The 20,192-nt window shown below is 38.9% G+C and overlaps 1 protein-coding gene across 1 annotated transcript in view; it reads left to right on the forward strand.

Moving 5' to 3' along the window:
- The window catches only part of GABRA5 (gamma-aminobutyric acid type A receptor subunit alpha5), an 83,309-nt gene that overhangs the window by 26,995 nt on the left and 36,122 nt on the right, over positions 1 to 20,192 (forward strand). The gene's annotated exons all lie outside the window — the stretch shown is intronic.

Genomic DNA, 20,192 nt, shown 5'->3' on the forward strand with positions numbered 1-20,192 from the left:
TATGAGTGAAATCAGGTAGTATTATCTTTCTCTGACTGACTTATTTTTCTTCGCATAATACTCTCTAGCTCCATCCATGTCAGTACAAAAGACGGGATTTGATTATTTTTAATGGCTGGGTAATATCCCAGTGTGTGTGTGTGTGTGTGTGTGTCCATAATTTGGCTATTGTAGATAATGCTTCTGTAAACATCAGGGTGCATGTATCCCTTTGAATTAGTGGTTTTGTATTTTGGGGGTAAATATCCAGTAGTGCAAGAGGAAACTCCATAGTGTTTTCCAGAGTGGCTGAACCAGTTTACATTCCTACCAACAGTGCAGGAGGGTTCCCCTTTCTCCACATCCTCACCAACACCTGTTGTTTCTTGTGTTATTAAGTTTAGCCGTTCTGACAGGTGTGAGGTGGTATCTCGTTGTGGTTTCAGTTTGTATTTTCCTGATGATCAGTGATGTTGGGCATCTTTCATGTATCTGTTCACCATCTGATTATTTTCCTTGGAGAAATGTCTGTTCACTCCTTTGGCCCCTTTTTAATTGGATTATTCATTTTTGGGTGTTAAGTTTTCTAAGTTCTTTACATATTTTGGATGCTAACTCATATGTCATTTGCAAGTATCTTCTCTTATCCTATAGATTGCCTTTTAGTTTTATTGATTGTTTCTTTTGCTCTGCAGAAGTTTTTCATTTTGATGTAGTCCCAATAGTTTATTTTTGCTTTTGTTTCCCTTGCCTTAGGAGACATATCTAGAAAGAAGTTGCCATGGCTCATGTCAGAGAAGTTAGTGCCTGTGTTCTATTCTAGGATTTTTATGGTTCTGAAACCATAAACCATGTGAGACCTGAGTCTCACATTTACGTCTTTGATCAATTTTGAATTTATTTGTGTATATGGTGTAAGAAAGTGGTCCCACTTCATTCTTTTGCATGTTGCTGTCCAGTTTTCTCAACACAATTTGTTGAACAGCCTTTTTTGCATTGAATATTTTTTCCTACTTTGTTAAAGATTAATTGACCATATAATCATAGGCTTATTTCTGGGTTTTCTATTTTGTTCTAGTGACCTATGTGTCCATTTTTGTGCCAGTATCATCTTGTTTTGATTGCTACAGGTTTGTAACATAACTTGAAGTCTGGAATTGTGATGCCTCCAGCTTTGCTTCTCTTTTTCAAGATTGCTTTGGCTATTTGGGGTCTTTTGTGGTTCCATACCTTGGTTCTTTTAATATAGTGTTGAATTGAACTTATTAATGTTTTGTTGTGAATTTTTGCATCTGTATTCATCAGGGACATTTATCTGCTCTTTTCCTTTTTTTATGGTGCCATTGTCTGGCCTTGCTATCAGGGTAATGCTGGCCTTGTAAGGTGAATTTTGGAGTGTTCTCTCCTCTTCATTTTTTGGAAGAGTTTGAGAAGGATTGGTGCTTCCTCTTCTTTAAATGTTGTCAGATTTCACCACTGAAACCATCGGGTCCCAGAATTTTCTTTTTTGGAGGTTTTGATTCCTGATTCATTCTCCTTACTCATTATTCATCTGTTTAGATTTTCTTTCTTTCTGATCAGTCTTGGTAGTTTGTATGTTTCTAGGAATCTATTTATCTTTTCTAGTTTGTCCATTTTGTTGGCAAATAGTAATTTATGTCTGTTGGATCCATTTGGTCTAAAATATAGTTCAAGTTCATGGTTTCTTTTTCTTTTTTTTTTTTAAAGATTTTATTTATTTATTTGACAGACAGAGATCGCAAGTAGGCAGAGAAGCAGGCAGAGAGAGAGGAGGAAGCAGGCTCCCCGCTGAGCAGAGAGCCCGATGTGGGGCTCGATCCCACGACCCTGAGATCATGACCTGAGCCGAAGGCAGAGGCTTTAGCCCACTGAGCCACCCAGGCACCCCTCATGGTTTCTTTATTGATTTTCTCTCTGGATGATGTATCCATTGTTGAGAATGAGGTATTGGGTCCTCTACTTTTTTATTGTCTATTTCTCCTTTCAGCTCTGTTAGTATTCGATTTAGGTTTTACATTTAGTATTACAGTTAGGTTTTCCAGAATTAAGTGCATATATATCTATGATTGTTATTTTCTTGATGAATTGATCTCTTTATCATTATATAATGACCTTCTTTTTCTCTTGTTACATTTTTTCGGCTTAAAATCTATTTTATATATATATAAGCTTAGCTGTTTCTCCTCTCAAATATTCCATTTGCATGGAATATCTTTTTTCATTTATTTACTTGGAGCCCATGTATGTCCTTAAATCTACACTGAACCTATTGTAGGTCACATGTAATTGGATCTACTTTTGTTATCTATCCAGCCACTCTATATCTTTTGAATGGAAAATTTAATCCATTTACATTAAGTAGTTATTGACAGGGAAGAACTTACTAAAATCATTTTATTAATTGTTTTCTTATCGTTTTGTAGTTCCCTTGTTCCTTTCTTCCTCTCTTGTTCTCTTCCTTATGAATTGATATTTACATGAGGATTCCATAAAACATTTTATATATATCACAACATATTTTATGCTGATAACATTTATCCTCAATTACTACAAAATCTCTACCCTCTTATTCCCCCCTTTTTGTGTTTTTAATGTCAAAACTGATCACTTTTTGTATTGTGTGTCTATTAATGAATTATGAATTATTATAGTTACAGTTATTAGTTACAGTTATTATAGTTACAGTTATTTTTAATAATTTTTCCCTTTAAGCTTTATTAACACACCACCATATTAACAGTATTACAGAGTATTCTGAATTTGGCTATATAATTACCTTTACTGGTGTGTTATATTTTTTTCATATTACTGATCTGTGTCCCTTAATTTCAGCTTGAGGAACTCTTTTCAGCATTTCTTTTTTTTTTTTTTTTTTTATTTATTTGACAGACAGATCACAAGTAGGCAGAGAGGCAGGCAGAGAGAGAAGGGAGGAAGCAGGCTCCCTGCTGAGCAGAGAGCCCGATGCGGGGCTCGATCCCAGGACGCTGGGATCATGACCTGAGCCGAAGGCAGCGGCTTTAACCCACTGAGCCACCCAGGCGCCCCATCTTTTCAGCATTTCTTGTAAGACAGGACTGCTGATGAGGAAGTCCCTCAGCTTTTGTTTGCTAGGGAAAATCTTTATGATACCTTCATTTCTGGAGGAAAGCTTTACCCGGTAAAGTTTTCTTCATTATTTTTTGTTTTGTTTTGCTTTGCTTTGTTTTGCTTTATAAAGTACTTTAGGCATATCATCTCATTCCCTTTTCTCCTGCAAGATCTTTACTGAAAAATCCACTGGTAGCCTCATGGGGATTCCCTTGTATGAGAGATTTTTTTTTTCTTGCTGTTTTTGAAATTCTGTTTGTCTTTGATATTAGACAGTTTTATTATAATTTGTCTTGGAAAGTTTTATTATAATTTGTTTGGAATTGAAATTTTGGGGTGACCTACTAGCTTGTTGAATTTGGGTATCCAAATTTCTCCCCAACTTTAGGACATTCTCAGGTATTACTGCCTTAAGTACTCAGGTATTATGGCCTTAAACAAACTTTCCACTCCCTTCTCCCTCTCTTCTCCTCTTTGGTTATAGTATAATAACTTCCCTTAAATTCCCTTAATAAGGTCCTATAAATTCCATAGGTTTTCTTCATTCCTTTTCATTCTTTTTAATTTTAATTTCTCTGGATAATTTCAATTTATTTATCTTCTAGCTCGCTGATCGTCTCTTTTGCTTGTTCAGTCTGCTATTGTAGTTCTCCATTGAATTCTTCATTGTAGTCATTGTCTTCTTCAGCTCCAATGGTTTTGTTTTTGATTCTTTTTTCCCCCTATATCTTTGCTGATCTCCTCATTATGATCTTGTATAATTTCCCTGAAGTTATTTGTCTGTATTCTTATGTAGTTCTCAGAATATGTTTTGAACAATTATTTTGAATTCTTTGTTGGACAAATCCTGGATCTCCATTTCTTTGGGCCCAGTTACAAGAAGTTTATTGTGTTCCTTTGGTGGAATCATGTTTCACTGATTCTTTATGAATTCTGTGGTAAGCACTGCCTCAAGTGGCTGTAATAGTTGCTGGGTTCTTAGCAGCATCTCCATGGTCTGTGGCTAGGGATCAGGGCATGTGGCTGTGGTGGCTAGAACCAGTGGACATTTGTTTGGAGGTGCCAGCAGGTACCTGTGTAGGGAGGGGCTGGTTACATGTAGTGGTGGGAGCCAGGACAAGCAGCAAGACCTAGGGCCAGCTGTGGACTCGCTGACAGCCTGGGACCCCTGGCTGTCTCTGTGTACTTCTGGGGCTGCTGGATTACACCACAGGCACATAGTAGTGGAGACTAGTGATGGGGATCAGGCTGAGGCATGCCTGTGCGTAGCCCAAAGGGCTGGCTGCAGTTCCTGGGCTCCAGTGGGGGCACAGTGGGGAGGGACTCAGGCAGCTGGCATCAGTGACTGTGAATACCAGTGGGGCAAAATCTGGCAGAATTCGTAGGGGTTCCATGGTTCCAGGGGCTAGCCATTGGTTTCTTTGGTAATAAAATCTGCTGGGTTTGTCCGCAGAGATTACTGTGAACTGCTCTTGCTCCTACTGGGTGGCTGCTACTGGCAGTCCCTGTGTTTGTTCTCTGTTCTTCACCACCACCGCTGTCTCATTGTCAGTCTTAGTTGGGTCGAACTGAAGTGGGAACTTAATGCGGTGCCTTGAAAGGCCTGGGAAGTGTCCTCCTGGCTCTAAGTAATGATAAGTTTGAGGGGCGGAATGATGGAGCCAAGTGAAGTTGTCTTCCTTTCCTTTCTTCTGTATGGTTACCTGCAGGCTTTTGTTCCATTGTGTCACTAGAGTTTCTTAAGTGGACTTCAGTTCTCTAACAGAGCTGTTTTTGTTCGTGGATAACTGATTATTGATCTTTGTGGGGTTATAGATGCTGGGATCTCCTACGTTGCCATTTTGGTGATGTTACTTCCCTACAGTCTTTCAGTTGGGGTGATTTCTTTTTTGAAAAGCATTTTAAAAGTATGAATAACCAAACAGACTATAAATATTTTAATAGACTTCTAATAAGGAAATAGTAAACAGTGCTAATCTGATTTTTATTATTAAAATTATTTTTGTTTAAAATTGAACCTAGCTTTTTTCCATAACGGCAATTTTAATAAGGTCAATAAATACACACTATTAAATGTAGGCCTAGGAAATGTTGTTTTCTGTTAGCATTGAGATACAGAAGAAAAAGAACATGGGAGAATAATGAGAGGGGATTTTCAGGCTGGGAGTAAGGCCAGAATGGCTTCTTTAAGTCACTTTGCTTTTGTGGCTTGAAGGATGCAGCAGCTTTGGGTGGGTAAGAAAAAGAGTGTGAGTAGATGTGCCGAGCTCAGTATTTTAAGGAAACGGGGGGAGGTTAATGTGGGGAGTGAGGTCCATTTTAATGTATTGTGGACCTCTCGTGTGTTTTAAGCTTAGGAGTCTGAAACCTTGTGAAAAAAAAAAAATATGGCTTAAAGAACTCAGGCTTCCAAGTGGCATCAAGGAGGCTTGCTTGCTTTATCTAGGTAGGAGATGAAGACAGCTCTGCCAGAGGTAGAAGCCATGGGGGAAAAATGGAAAGAGTCATTTTGGAGGGAGAACTGACAGGATTTGCTGATAGAACTGAAATGGAGTGGTCTCTGAGAAGTGTGCCAAGTCATTCCCAGATCTGTCTTGCAGAAGTTTTGCTGTTCTTCAAGGTAATGATTTGAAGGAAGGAAGGAATGGAAACACTTGGAAGGGCACCGGGCTTTCTTGAGAAGGTCAGAGAAAGATTGAATATTGTTTTAAATAGTTTGAGCTTGTGTAGTGTCTGAGACCGCTTAGTGATGATATGTAGTGCAGACAAATTGCAATCAAATCAGCATATTACTAAAGACTTTTCCTGAGTGTGGGGCAGCAGAGACCAAGCTCTGGGCACCAGGCAGTCAGTGCGCTGGTGCTCAGACGTGGCAGGGTGGCAGACAGGCATGAACCTTTCCTTCAGGGCTCTGGGTGGTGTCCACTGCACTGGTGTTTACCTGCACTGGGTGCCCTGTCAGGCCCCAAGCATACAAGCTATGCTTTGCTTACCTGAATAACAGAAATTTTCAGATGCTTCTGAAGAACGTACTCCTTCCCTCTCCCTGCTCTACATTCTTGGTGCAGCTGAGCTAGTGAAAACATCCTTACGAAAGATGTCAGTGCTGAACTTGGAGCAATGTGTGAGCATGTGTGTGTTGAGGGGCGGGAGGAAGAGGATAGGCCTTAATCTCCCAACTGAAAGTATATTATTAAACAGGGAGAGGAGAGTCAAGACAGATCTGTTTGTACAGATCTCCCTGAGTGTTAATTTAAATAACTAAACAGTGACCCTAGGAGCTGACCCCATAGTCTGACTGCTTCCCTGCCTTCACTCAATCTTCACTTAACCATCATTTTCTCTCTACTTGCTGTATCCCTTCACCAGGGCAAAAAAAAAAACTGCATTGAACACCATCCGTAGAACCTGGATGTCACTGGCTGGCATCCAGATGGAGGCTGGCAGATTTGGGAATACAGCAGTGAGTGAGGGGAGGCCTGACTTTGTAAGTGGGAGTTCACAGAAGTCCCACCTGAGCTAAGTCTTGAGGAGGTGCAGCTGTTGGGAAGGAGGTGTGGAGTTGCAGGGGTGTCCCAGATATAGGGACAAACCTGTACAAATGTGAAAGCATCATTTGAAAAGTGTATCCTGCAGCAGGAATAATACCTAAATGATGGACAGGGACTGATTCAGAGGATCCCTGTATTCAGAGCAGTTCCTTTTGCTGTGGGCTGTGGGAAGTTTTAGGGCAAGGATCGGAAGAACCTTTCCTGACCACCACATAGGCCACACATCTACTTTTCTACTCAGATGTCTGTGGAGTGGGAGTACTCACTGTTTTCATTTAACAGGAGGGGACATCGTGAGGTCAGAGGCCACTTCAAAGCCACCAGGTGAGAAAGTCCTGCCCTACACAGCAGGGGGCAGGAGGTCTGGACCCCTGGCCTGGGGACTGCCATGAACAGCAGCTATAGCATTCACTTGGGAAGAAAAAATAAAAATAAAAAACCTTCTGGAAGGGACCCATGTCTCCATGTCATAACTACAATTCTGTCTGAATACTTGGACTACTTAAAGAGAAACTAGCCGTGCGTCTCGAGCATAAACCTTGTTCATCAGACCCGCGGGCAGGGATCTGGCTCTGTACTTCACCAGACGCTATCATCTCTCAGTCTCAGTTCCCATCAGGCAGATTAGAACAGTCACTGCAGCATCTTCTTGAGCTGGGGGATCACCAGTGAGATGGCGCAGGCAAGGCTCCTAGCACAGCACCTCCCTGGGCTCCAGCCTCACACAGGAGGTCTTCTGTCCATACCCCCATCCTATGCGTGACAGTATGTGTTTTCTCACAGCTTTGGACTGTTGCACTTTCTTTGTCTTCTATTTACAATAAGTGGTCCAAGGTAGCCAAGGATCTTCTCCCAGTCACATCCAGATTCCCTCAGTTTCCCTCTATCTCTTGGCCTCCAGAACACTGAGGCACTAAAGCATTTGTTGTCCTTCATGGCATGAGCCTTTGTTTTCCTGTAATCTCCACTCTCCAACAACATTCCTTTCCTCACTCACTAGGAAGGATGCTAAACCGTGTTATTCATGGCCACTCAAGGTGTGTTTTGTGCTCTCTCGAATGGAGGTTGGACATCTATTTTGCCCTATTTTGTACATGATTGAACTAAGGCTTGGCCACGTGGACCTAGAGAAAATAGGATTCTTGTAGTGTTTTGTCTTCTGCCATCACTCTTGGGTTTCTTTGAAAATTCATCTGCTTCTGTGGGTCCAACTACTCTCTGTCTACCTATATGCTTTTAGACACAGTCAAGCCTTGATTAATGGCCTACAGGACACCTCCTCATGCACATTCCACCAACGTTTGAAACTGATTCTAGTGTTCTCAAATAGTGACTGCTTCCCTAGTTCTTTGTTAACCAGCCGGTTTTGAATATCACTGCCTGCTTTTTTATTATTTCTCTACCGTACTGCACTGGCCCTTCCAGGGGCCACCTTCTACCCAACTAGCATGGTGAGACCAGTCATCGCCGCTTGTAGGACATTCACCATGTACTGGGGACATGACTAACCCACAGAGGGGCTTTTTACTGCTTTTTAAAAATTACACTGCTAAAAATAATGCACCATTTCTATGTTGATGCCCTTTACTGAGTAGCCTTGAACTCAGTAATTTGAAGAGTAGTGAGAGAAACCTGAAACCTTACCTGATTCACAGAAACTCAGAAACTCCAGATAGTCTAGCATATTTGTCTGGTTTTGTGGGAGTGATAGACTGTCACAAAAGAGTTACTGTGCATTCCACATATAAGTGAAATTATATGGTATTTGCCTTTTTCTAATTTGTCTTATTTCACTTAGCACAGTGCCCTCTGGGTCTATCTATGTTGGCACAAATGGCAAGATTTCATTTTTAGTTTATGACTGAGTAATTAATATTCCATACACACATACAACAATATTCTTTATGCACTAAAAAAAAAAAAACAACAACAATAAGACAAAACAGAAACAAACTCTAAATACAGAGAACAAACTGGTGGTTGCCAGGGAGGTGGATGGGGATGGGTAAAATAGATAAAGAGGATTAAGAAGCACAAACTTGCAGTCGTAGAATACATGAATCAAGGAGATGAAAAGTACAGCATAGGGAATAAAATCAATAATATAACTTTTTATGCTAACAAACGGTAACCACCACATTCATACATTTCATAATGTATAGAATTGTTTAATTATGTTACACACTTGAAACTAATAAAATACTGTATGTCAACTACAACTATTCTTCAGTTGTAGTCAACTATCCTTCAGTAAAACAAGGAGGTCACCAAAGTAGAAAATAGAGCATTTTGAAATGTGAAGTGTAAAGAAGAGATTGAGAGCAATGACCCTGAGTGGCAGTTCTAGATGGAAAGTCAGTGTCAAGTCTGAGTATGGAAAAGGAAATCCCCTCTGCTCAGTGAATAAAGGACAACAGAAAACTCAGTGAAAGTCCTTGCGTTTTGGAGGATGCAGGTTGCCACTCTGATGTGGCTGCCCTTAGATCAGTCTTCTTAGCCTCACTTAGTACATCAAGTGTCTGTGCCCCCACCTGCTGCAACACCATCCTTTCTATTAGCTCCCCAAAAGAAGGATGTGGTGTCATTATTTGAAAGATTCTGGGTCTTAAAACATGTTAAGTAACATTTTAAAACCAGCTGAAATGTCCCATTCATCATCTTTAACATTCAGAAATCTGGAAGAAGGGATTCAGGAATTGAAAACAGCACCAACTCACTACTTAGCATGCCCTATGCCCTAAGACCTCTTTGTATGCTCAGTGGACTATTGTTTTTCTGTTCTTTATATAATTTATCTTGCCTTTAATATTTCTTTCCTTCAATTAGTTTTAGGTTTAATTTGCTTTTCTTTTTCTAGTTTCTTAATATATGAAATGAGATTGTTTCCTCTTTTTTAATGTAGACATTTTATAGCTCTGAATTTCAACCTAGGGACTGTTTTTGTTGCATCCCATAAGTTTTGGTATGCTGTGTTTTTCATTTCCTTTCATTTCAATGTTATTTTCTGATTTCTCTTGTGATTTAGATTTATTTGTTACTTAGTAATGTGTTTATGAAGTTTTCACTTTTCCTTCTGTTACTGATTTTTAACTTTATTCCACTGTGGTCAGAGGAGATACTCTGTATGACTTCAGTATTTTTAAATTTAATTGAAACTTGTTTTGTGGCTGAACACATGGTCTATCCTAGATAACATTTCATGTGCCCTTAAAAAATGTATATTCCCCTGTTGTTGGATGAAGTGTTCTGTATATGGCTGCTTGGTCTGGTTTGTTTATAGTGTCTTCTCTTTAAGTCCTCTATTTTCTGCCTAATATTATGTCCAGTTTTTCTAACCATTATTGAAAGTGAGGTATTGAAGTGGGTTCATGTATGTATATAATTTCTCTATGTTATGATATATTGAGACTTTTATCATTATATAGTGTCCTTCTTAGTCTCTTCTAACAAATTTTGTCTTATGTTTTCTTTGGTTTGAATAGAATGTTGTCTTCTATTTTTTCACTTTCAACTTCTTGTGTTTTTGGAACTAACGTGAATCTGCTGTAGACAGTATAGTTCATATTTCTTTATTGATTCTACCAGTCTCTGCCTATTAATTGAAGTTTTTATTCCATTTATATTTAATGTAATTACTGACAAGAAAAGACTTGGCCTTTTTTTTCCTATTTGCTTTCTATTTGTTTTATTTCTTTTTTGTTTCTTAATTTTTCTATTAGTATCTTCTTTTGTGTTCAGTTGATTTTTTTTCCTAGTGTACCATTTCAATTCCATCTCATTTCTCTTACTGTATATATTTTAGTTACTTTCTTAGTGGTTACTCTGGGTATTTAAATTAACACCTAAATTCATGAAAATCAAATTTAAATTAATACCAACTTAGTTTTAGTGGTATCCAAAAACCTTGCTTGCATAGCTCTGTTCCCTTATTGTTAATTGTAAAAAATTACATCTTTTTACATAGTGTAGCCACTAATGTAAATTAATAATTCTCATCTTATGCATTTGTCTTTTAAATAATATAGAATAAGAGAGGGGTTATAAACCAAAATATAATACTGGTATTTATATTTATGTATGTTATTAAAATCTGGAAGAGTTCCCAAAAAATGAAAACTCTTAGTCTTCGCAGAAGTTCTATATGTGTTGGGGTGCTCCTTCAGTGCTTAGCCAGGCAGTTTACAACTTCCATAGCTTTCATGCCCTGCATTTGAAGGGCCCTTAGCTCAGCTGGAAATGAGAACTCAGTCTTCTTAGGTCTTTTCTGAGCATGCATCCAGCCCTGGGCATGCGCATATTTTTCTAGATTATCTGGAATACGTGGAGTTTTCAACCCTTATTTCCCCAAGCATCCCTTTCCCTAGCCTCTCCATCCTAGACTTTTCAGTCTGTCTGTTGCTTGCCCCAACTGTATACATTGCCCCATGGCTGTAGTGAGTATATTTGTGTGTAAATGTTTTGAACAAATGGTCCTTTAGAGGACCCCTTAGCCTTGGAAAACTCTGAGTCAGTTGAAATGAAAGCATACCCCGAGTCAGTTCTTCAGGGACCCACCTTCAGCTCCTTCAGCAAACTGCAGCAGGATGTGGGCTGCCATGTTCAAGGTCACTGCAGAGCTAGAGAATGGGGGCTGATAGCAGTGTAAGTTCAAATGCCACAGAGCTTGCTCACTGAAATTCAGGTATTCTTTTTCTTCACTAAGCATTCTCCTGGCTACTGTAAATTCTTTATTAGATTCCAGTTTTCTAAAGAAAAGAAAAAAAAAGAGATAATGCTAACAGTTTTTGTCAGCTTATTCATTGCTTTTGTGGATGTTCCCTAATTCACCACTTTTGCTGATGTCACCTTTACTTCTTTCCTAGTATTTTTAAGGCATCTATTATGTGTCAAGCTTTGCATTATATATTTATATTCAGGACTTAAAACAGCACTATAAAGTAAGCTTTATAATCCCCTTTAGAGGATAGTTTGGGTCCAGGAATGTTGAGTGACACAGCAAGTACACAGAGCCTGAGATGAGAGTTCAAGTGGGGTCTCTTTAATTCTACTACCTCTTTTCTCTTTTTTCTCCTATGTTACAGTATTGGTTGCCTTCTGGTTTATGATTAAAGACATACTTGAATTTCATTTTGAGAAAGGAACTTCTTTGCATATTTGTGCTATTCCTTTTTTTGCAGTGGGTTTTTTTTTTTTAATTGTTCAGGCTTCTTTATTTTCCATATTTGATCTAATAAGAATTATTGCTGGGCATGTGAATCCATATAAAAATTTAAAGAAAATTCTGTATTTCCACTACCAGGTTAATCACTACAGTGCCCTCCTGAGAAACAGGAGTATTAATAACAGATATAGCCACGCAAATCAAAATAGATCAATAAAGTTTATGTTCCCTTTTGATAAAAATACGCTAAATTTGAAAAATTATCACAAATATGCTAGTTTGCTCAACGTAAGTGAGAATTGCTGACATTTTCTTTCCAATAGCTGAAGAGGAATGCTAAGTTCAGAGAGAATTTTTAGCACAGCATAATTCCAACGGTTGGTCTCATGTACATTCTTCTTACCTTAAGAGTACAAAATGAATAAGTTAGCCCTCGACTAACTGATGAAGCCTGTAACTCAAGCTTGAAGTAAGTTGTCGAATGTGTCTCTATGGCTAAAAAGAAGATATTCATTATGTTAAAACACATTTTTTAAGGTGTGAAACTCTACAATTGTATAAATCAGAACATTCATCATTTTAGTATATTCTTATTTCAATTTTCAGATAGTTTCCTAATTTCTGCTTTTTACAACGTTTTCTTTCACTAAATTCAAATTCTACTACATTTTAAGCAGGTCACTGCACACTCTATTCTTTTAGCTCTTCATTGGCTACTCCCCATTCCCATACCTCACTAACCCCTGATGAACTCGGTATCTCATCTCTTCGTGATCTCAGGCAGAACCCCTGCCTGTGATTTGGGTAGGGCCAGGGTTAGTGCTATGGTGAACATCCCTTAGAAGGTTGGCTAACCAGGACAAGCACAATGGCCAGGACCTGAAAGCAGCTAAGCTTGCAGTTCTGATCCGGACCAAACACAATTGCAGTAGATCTACAATTATCACAAAAGGAACCAGTATACACATTACAGTTAATAAAAAGGCAAGGGAATGGATGAGCCTGGCAATGACCTTTGGGTTCCAGCATACACCATTCCCAACTTGACAATGTTTAGATTCAAAAAGTTCAGTTTTTACATATTTGACTAAGTTTTAAAATACATTTTTCCTCAAAACATTATTATAACTTGTAATTAGGTTCCCAAGAACTGGTAATTCCTAACTAACCAATAGTATGCATGGTATATCATGTTAGTGATTGTTCATAACAAACAAATGTAAGCAAATGAATGTTGCGTTGTTTTATTTCACGAAAAAGTTTGCAGTTATTTTTTTTTCCTGAATGCAGGCATACAAGGGAGAAAGCTCCAGTGGGGCAGGATTTTAGCATCAGGAAGGTATCAAAGGGAAATTTCTGGAGGAGAAACAGGGCTATATGTATTCCTAACACTAGTAAATTTATGTAACTTATACTTAAATATAATATATTTACATATTTTATTAATAATAATGCCAATTCTCTGTAATTGAATACATGAATAAACTTCTCTGCATTTGTCAATCTAGAGGTGAGTCAAATATAAGAAGAGGAGGCCTATACTCCTCAGAGCTGGGCTTGCTTTCAGCCACCCCTTCATAATAGAAGAGATCCTCCTCGCATGCAGTGTCTCTCCAGGTCCATCAACAGTGTGGATGTGACTTAGCTATAGAGCAAGGAGAACTTTCCAGCAGCACTCCTCCCGGAGGGTTGAAGGAGCCCTTCACAACCCCATGCAGGTGGGAATAAGCCAGAGGCAGCACAATGAGGCTACAATACAGAAAGGATGCTACCTGCAGGAATGCCAGGTGAACAGCACCAGCTTCACTCTATCTCAAAACCCTGCAGCCTTTCAGATGGGAGCAGCTGTGGTAAATAGAAAGTTTTCTACATTAAGCATTCATCTGTTCTTTGCAAGGACTCCCAGGGCTAGAAACGTATCATTACCAACTGAAGCCTTATTTCTTTCATAACACCAATCATTAGATGCTGTGTTAATACTTAATTCTGAGTCCCCAAATAAATTTCATATATTGCCTGAGAATCACTGTAGCATCTTTACAGAGAGGTTATGTTTCCACTGAGTGACTCTAGCTGAGGCATGATGTACAGCTCACAAACTGACCAAGGCAGGGCACTTTGCACAAGATCTTATTTCATTAGCAAGGTCTGAATTTTCACAGTAGCTAACACTTTGTGAGCTATTTATAAATTGGCTAATATTACCAAATTTCTTTCTTAACTTTGGAAAATGATTTCAAAATATACATGGGGCTCCTATTCAGCACACTAAAAACTGGCCATTTGACTTGTAATACTATTTTTTAAGGGAAACTACTGTATTAGTTTTCCATTGCTGCTGTAACAAATTACCATGAACTTAGTGACTTAAGACAACATACATTTATTGTTCACTGCTCAGGAGACTAGAAAACGTTTGGCAAGATTGCATCTCTTTCAAATTCTCTAGAGAAGACTATTTCCTTGCCTTTTCCAGCTTCTACAGGATACGTGCGTTCCTTGGCTCATGGTCCGGCATCACTCCTTCCATCATCACATCTCTTTCCCTGACTCTGACGCTCCTTGGCTTTCTTCTTATAAGTAGCCTTATGATTACATTGGGATCAAACCCAGATAACCCAGGTTAATCTTCCCATCTCAAGAGCCTTAATACCATCCTAATCTGAAAAATTCCTTTTTGCTGTGATAGGTAGGAAGGATTAGGACATGGCCATCTTTGGAGGTTATTATTTTGCCTACCACAATCTGTCTTCTGGTCCTCCCCAAAACTCATGTCTTTCCCACATGCAAAATATATTAACCCCTTCCCAGTATCTCCAAATGCCACAACTCATTACAGCATTGAATTAAAGACCATATTCTCAACTAAATCTCAGCAGCTCAAAAGTTCCAAATATCATTATTGGAGTTATCTAAATAAGCTATGCAAGTTGATTGGGGTATGATCTACCCCGAGGCACAGTTCCTTCTCATTGTAAATTTGTGGAACTCAAGAAACACGTTTCTGCTTCCCAAATCAAATGGTTGGACAGGCATATGATAACAGTTACAGATATTCTCATTTGAAAGGGGAGAAAATGTCTGGGAAAAAAATGAAGCACTCTTCCCTCCCCGCCCTTTCCAGTCCAAATTGGCAGTGTTTCTGCTGATATAAAATTCTCAAAAGTTTTGTAGGTCTTCTATGCATGTCTCTAGAGTTCACACCACTAGACAAAAGGCTCCTACTTAAATCTTTCATGGATAATCTAATCTTTATTCCTGGCTTTTATGTGCATAGTTGAGTGGTACCATGAGTCACATACCTAATCTCATAGAGTCTACTGTGTAACTGAACACTCTGACCTATTGATACTTTTGAGGCATTAGTTTGTCCAACCACACCCTTACCTTTATTTTAAGAGCATTCTTCCCTGACAGTTTATCTCCTCTAATTATAACATCTTTTGCAACCTGGATAGACTGAGAATTTCCCAAATCAAGTCCTGGTCCCTTCAGTTGGCAGTTCTTCCCTCATCCTATCTTTTTCTTCTCACGTTTTATTACAAGCAGAAGGAAGAAAACAGGCCACAACCATAACACTTTGCTTGGAACTCTCATCTAAGTATCCAATTCATTATTTTATCAGTTGCATATAATACCCAGAATTCTTTCTGGATTCTCTAGAGGAGAATCTGTTCCCTGCCTCTTCCAACTTTGAGAAGCTACCCGTATTCCCGAGTTCATGGCCACATTGCTCTGATCTCTGCTTCTGTCATCACATCTCCTTTTCTTACCTGGATACTCCTGCCTCTCTTTCATAAGAACCCTTGTGGGGTTCTTATGGGCCCCTGTGGATAAACCAGGATAAGCTTCTGTGTCCCAAGGGGCTTAATTTAATCACATTGGTAAAGCTCCTTTGCCACTTAAAGTATCTATAGGTTTGGGAGTGTTGAGAGTAAGGACATGGGCATCTTTGTAGGACCATCTTTCTACCTGTCACCACCATACCTTCTGCAGCCCTGATGTAGTATTTCCATGTGAGTGAAGAAGGCTCAAGTCTAAAGAGATTATTGGGTAGACATCTGGAGACTAACCCCCTTTTCACCCTTACCAACTATTTTTTATTTCAGAAAATAAAAGTGGCAGTTACTTTCTTTCTTCTTCAAAGAGGATCAGAGAAGTTAGACAGTTTTACAAAGTTTACACAGTTGGCTGATGGCAAATTCTAGCTACCCTAGAATCTGGCTGTTTTAACCATCTTAAAGTGATCCACTGTGAGCTGCCCCTGGTCAAGCAGAGAGAGCTCCCTAGGGACTTTAGGACCCTAACCCCTTGATTAGTGTGATATAAATCCAAGTTGAAGCAAGTAGTTTATCTCACAAGATGCCCTTTCCTAACCCTAAAGAAAAAACTGTTGAAAATGGGGACATGTGTTTCAACAAGTAAATGCTTGAATGTCTTAACAGAAATGGGAAGCATAATAGAAATTTGACCTCTGGGGGGAAAAATGCTGGATTCTTGGATCTACCAGTAATTCAGCAAAGTTTTTCCATAAGGCACATTTCTTAACCTTTTAGGTTTTATTTCCTTCATCTGAAAAGTGAAAGTTTCTGGTAGGTGGCCTGGCTGGCTCCTTTGAGCTATGCCAATCTATTATCCCTTAGAGTGCTTTGATCTCAATTCTGTGTGAAGGAGGTTGGTTGTATATCAAGGCATTCTACATTTCAGGAAAACCATCAATGGAAGGCTTCCTCTTATCTAGAGATATTTTTTGAGTATTACAAAAGCATAGGCCATTTTTGAAATGTTCAAAGAGATAAAAAATTTGAATGTTGTTCCCCTACTGAGGCTGAAACATTTGCTATTGGGGGTTTAGCTGAATAATACATTCACCCTTTAGAAGAAAGATGCTATCATAGATGTGTATTTTTCCAGTGTTTGGAATTCTACTTCTAAGGTGGTATGTTAAAATGGGGGAACAATCCATGAGGCTTTAATGATAGCACTTTTTGAAAGGGTAATTGTAGAATTACTATCTTTATTATGTTTTTACTGGAATTATTTTTTCTTTAAACATATTCTTTTCCTCAGGTCCAGCTAAATCCTGTCCGCTAGTCTCTTCCCACCGTCACTAAACTCTCTGCTCCTGCAGCTATATTCTGAAAGCAGACTTCTTAGTGTATAATCCTTATCATCTTTATATGTCGGTGCAGTATCCTTCAGGAGGTAACCAGCTCTCAGGGCCGAACAGCCAGCATAAAGCAGGACATGGGATGAATTGAATAAGTAAGAGATGAGACCACCATGACAGAAAGGAACACTTCTCATCGCTCTTGTAAATACATGGTGCTGGCCAAGAAAGAAGGAGAGCATGAAGAAAAGGGGGGAAACGCCAGGAATTGGCAGTGTGCTCAAGGTGGGAGGTCAAGTCTCCATGAGGGGATCTTCTCTGACAAGTAGGGGCAAACACTAGGAATGCCAGGTGGCATTGCCTCCAGCGGTCATGGGAATGGAAGCAATGTACCACCATGAACACAGAGGAAGAGGAATTAACGATGATTCACGACACTGTCAAGGACTCAGCCAACACATCTGGCTTCAAGTCAACCTCCAGACCCAGTGGGCAGTAGAGAGTTTCCTGGGGGACAGGAGCTCAGTTATATGACCCGGCAGACATGGCTGTGTCTAGAGGGAAGCTTTCTCCATGGAGAGACCATCTCCACATCACACTGATGATGGGAGTGGGTCCCATAAAGTTGTCAGCGTTTGGGGAGGGCAACTCGAAGACTGCTGGGTCTGCTCGCTCAAGTGTGCAGTACCTGTGGCTGGGCTAAGACAGTCAGGATCACCTGAAGCATCCCTGCTTACACCCTACCTCACACTGGTCCCACTGCCTGAGCCCAGGGCCGTCTTTACACCTGCATCTGTAAACTGAACAGAGGCTGTAGACCAGCACAGAATCTCCAAATCAAACCTGTTCTCCTTTAAGCGCCTGCAGCCCTGCTGTCTTGTGTGCTGCTTCTCACATTTATTGCTTTTACCTAGCATTACAGCTTTATACATACTTCCTATCTTCCTACTAAAAAATTTGCTTCTGAGGAAAAATTTTACGTTTTCTGAACTCATTGTGATTTTTATTGTCTAAAACATTTTTGACTATTTTAAGTTCTCTGTCCCACTATTTGCTTTACTTTAAAAATTTCTTAAACTTGCTAACAAACAGATAAAGTTAACATTATTTTCTTTTGTGTTGGCCGAATGCTCTCTTCACAGGCTGTGATTTTTTTTTCTTAAAGATTTTATTTATTTATTTGACACAGAAGGGGGGTGCACAAGCAGGGAGAGTGGCAGGCAGAGGGAGAGAGAGAAACAAGCTCCCTACTCTGCAGGGAGCCTGATGCGGGACTCGATCCCAGAACCCTGGAATCATGACCTGAACCCAAGACAGATGCTTAACTGACTGAGCCACCCAGACACCCCCAGGCTGTGATTTTTAAGTCATAATTTTCTTAATTCTGATAAGTTAATACCTTATCCACTTCATGGTCTCTAATAATAGTCCTTTTACATAATTTATGTTTGAAGAAGTCCGTTGCAGATTATTTATGAAGTAAAACAATCTAAAAGTCTAACAATAATTGTTTAAATATATATCCACTATTATGTTATGTTATATATGTATCTGTATATAATATATACAGATTATATATATACCCACACATTTGCATCCTAGAATTAAATAATTCATCTTTCAAAGTCATGATTATATAGAAATTTTCACATGGGAAATACTCTGTTCCTAATGTTAGGGATATGAAAGACTGAATTTTGTATGCCAAGAACAAAAAGAAAATATACGTACATGTCAGAAAACTCTGGACAAAATTTACCAGGTAAAATTATAAGTGAAATGGTAGCTATTTATGGTTTTCTCCTTTACAATTCTCCTGTACTTTTCCATATCCTTCTTTGAACATATACAGTGTATCATTTTAAATGCCATCTCCCTGCCTGAATGTGGTATGTGGTGCTGTGTTCTAGTCCATGTGCACTCCCACCTTTTAAGCATTACTCCATCCTTGGGGGAATGGTGCCTCAAACCAGAGGCGGCAGATTATTTCTTCTCTTTGATGGACACAGACATTTCTTGCACTGGCTCATATTTTTGTGTCATTCATTCAGGGAATACATACATTAACTACTCTGTCTGCAGTTATAAAGTGTGAGTTCTGTACGCAATTTAATAGCCAAAAGTTAATCTGTTTTAACAAGTGGAAGTAGTAAAGGCAAAAATGAGTGTTTTTACATTTTTATTCTCACCCTGGGCACATAGGCAAGATCCAGATTCAATATAAGAAGGAAGGATCAGTAGTGCTAATACCATGTCAAATCAACATTTGTATAAAAATGTAATTATAGCATCTGTTTAAAGGTGAATGTTTTCTATTATGATTTCATTCTGTAGAATTTCATTTTAAATAGTAGAATAAGAAACTTAAACAGATTAACTCATTAATGAAATTTAGATTCACTACCTAATCAGTAAAGTCTGTAGAGGAGTAAAGGCAGGACAGTGTGGCAACATTGGAAGTGTGCAGAACCTGTTACCACTTAGTATGTGGTGGATGTGCCATTACAGAGACACAGCAATCAGGGGCCTGGGTTCAGATCATAACTCCACAACTTAATAGTTCTACATCCTTGTCCTGATCCTGTAATATCTGTTCCACACTTTTCTGCCTTAGAAACTGGGATATCAACAGCAGCAAATCTCCTAAAGCTATTTTGATTAGTTGTGTTAATGCAGCTAAGCATTTAACAATAACACAGTGTCTGGCATAGATCTGGTGGATATTATGTCCATTACTGTTTGAGTCATTGGTGACAGTGGTCATAGATGGTGGTATTATCTGGAAGACCAGGCTTGGATTAAAAACAATTAGTTGTTCCAAAAAGTTGCTCTCATAACAATTTCACCTACTCTTTAGTGTCATGTCATCAGTCCAGTACACAATAATTATAGCCAGCTTCTGGTCAAAATGTGGACTGAGCATTTATTACATAATTATATTTTTTGAGGTTATAAACTATTTTAGAAAATACATATATTTTCAGCCTTGTCAAAGGAAGTTTTTTTAGATTATTCTGAATAAGGGATGGGAAACAAAGAATAAATCATTTTTAAAGGCATCTGAAAATTGCTTTACAAGTGGTAATGTATGTACAGACACACACACCAACCCGCGGAACTGATTAGATTTGACTTAAGCCTTGTTTCTAAATGCATCTTCAGTGCAAACCTGTACAATTTGGTGAAACAGTTTAGACAATTTCATGAAATATGGTAATTAAAATAATGAGTGACATACTTAACATGGCTTTCTAGAACGTGGTGGCTGCTCAGTAAATAG

Source organism: Martes martes (genome assembly GCF_963455335.1).
Source record: "Martes martes genome assembly, chromosome: 7".
Lineage (NCBI taxonomy): Eukaryota > Metazoa > Chordata > Mammalia > Carnivora > Mustelidae > Martes > Martes martes.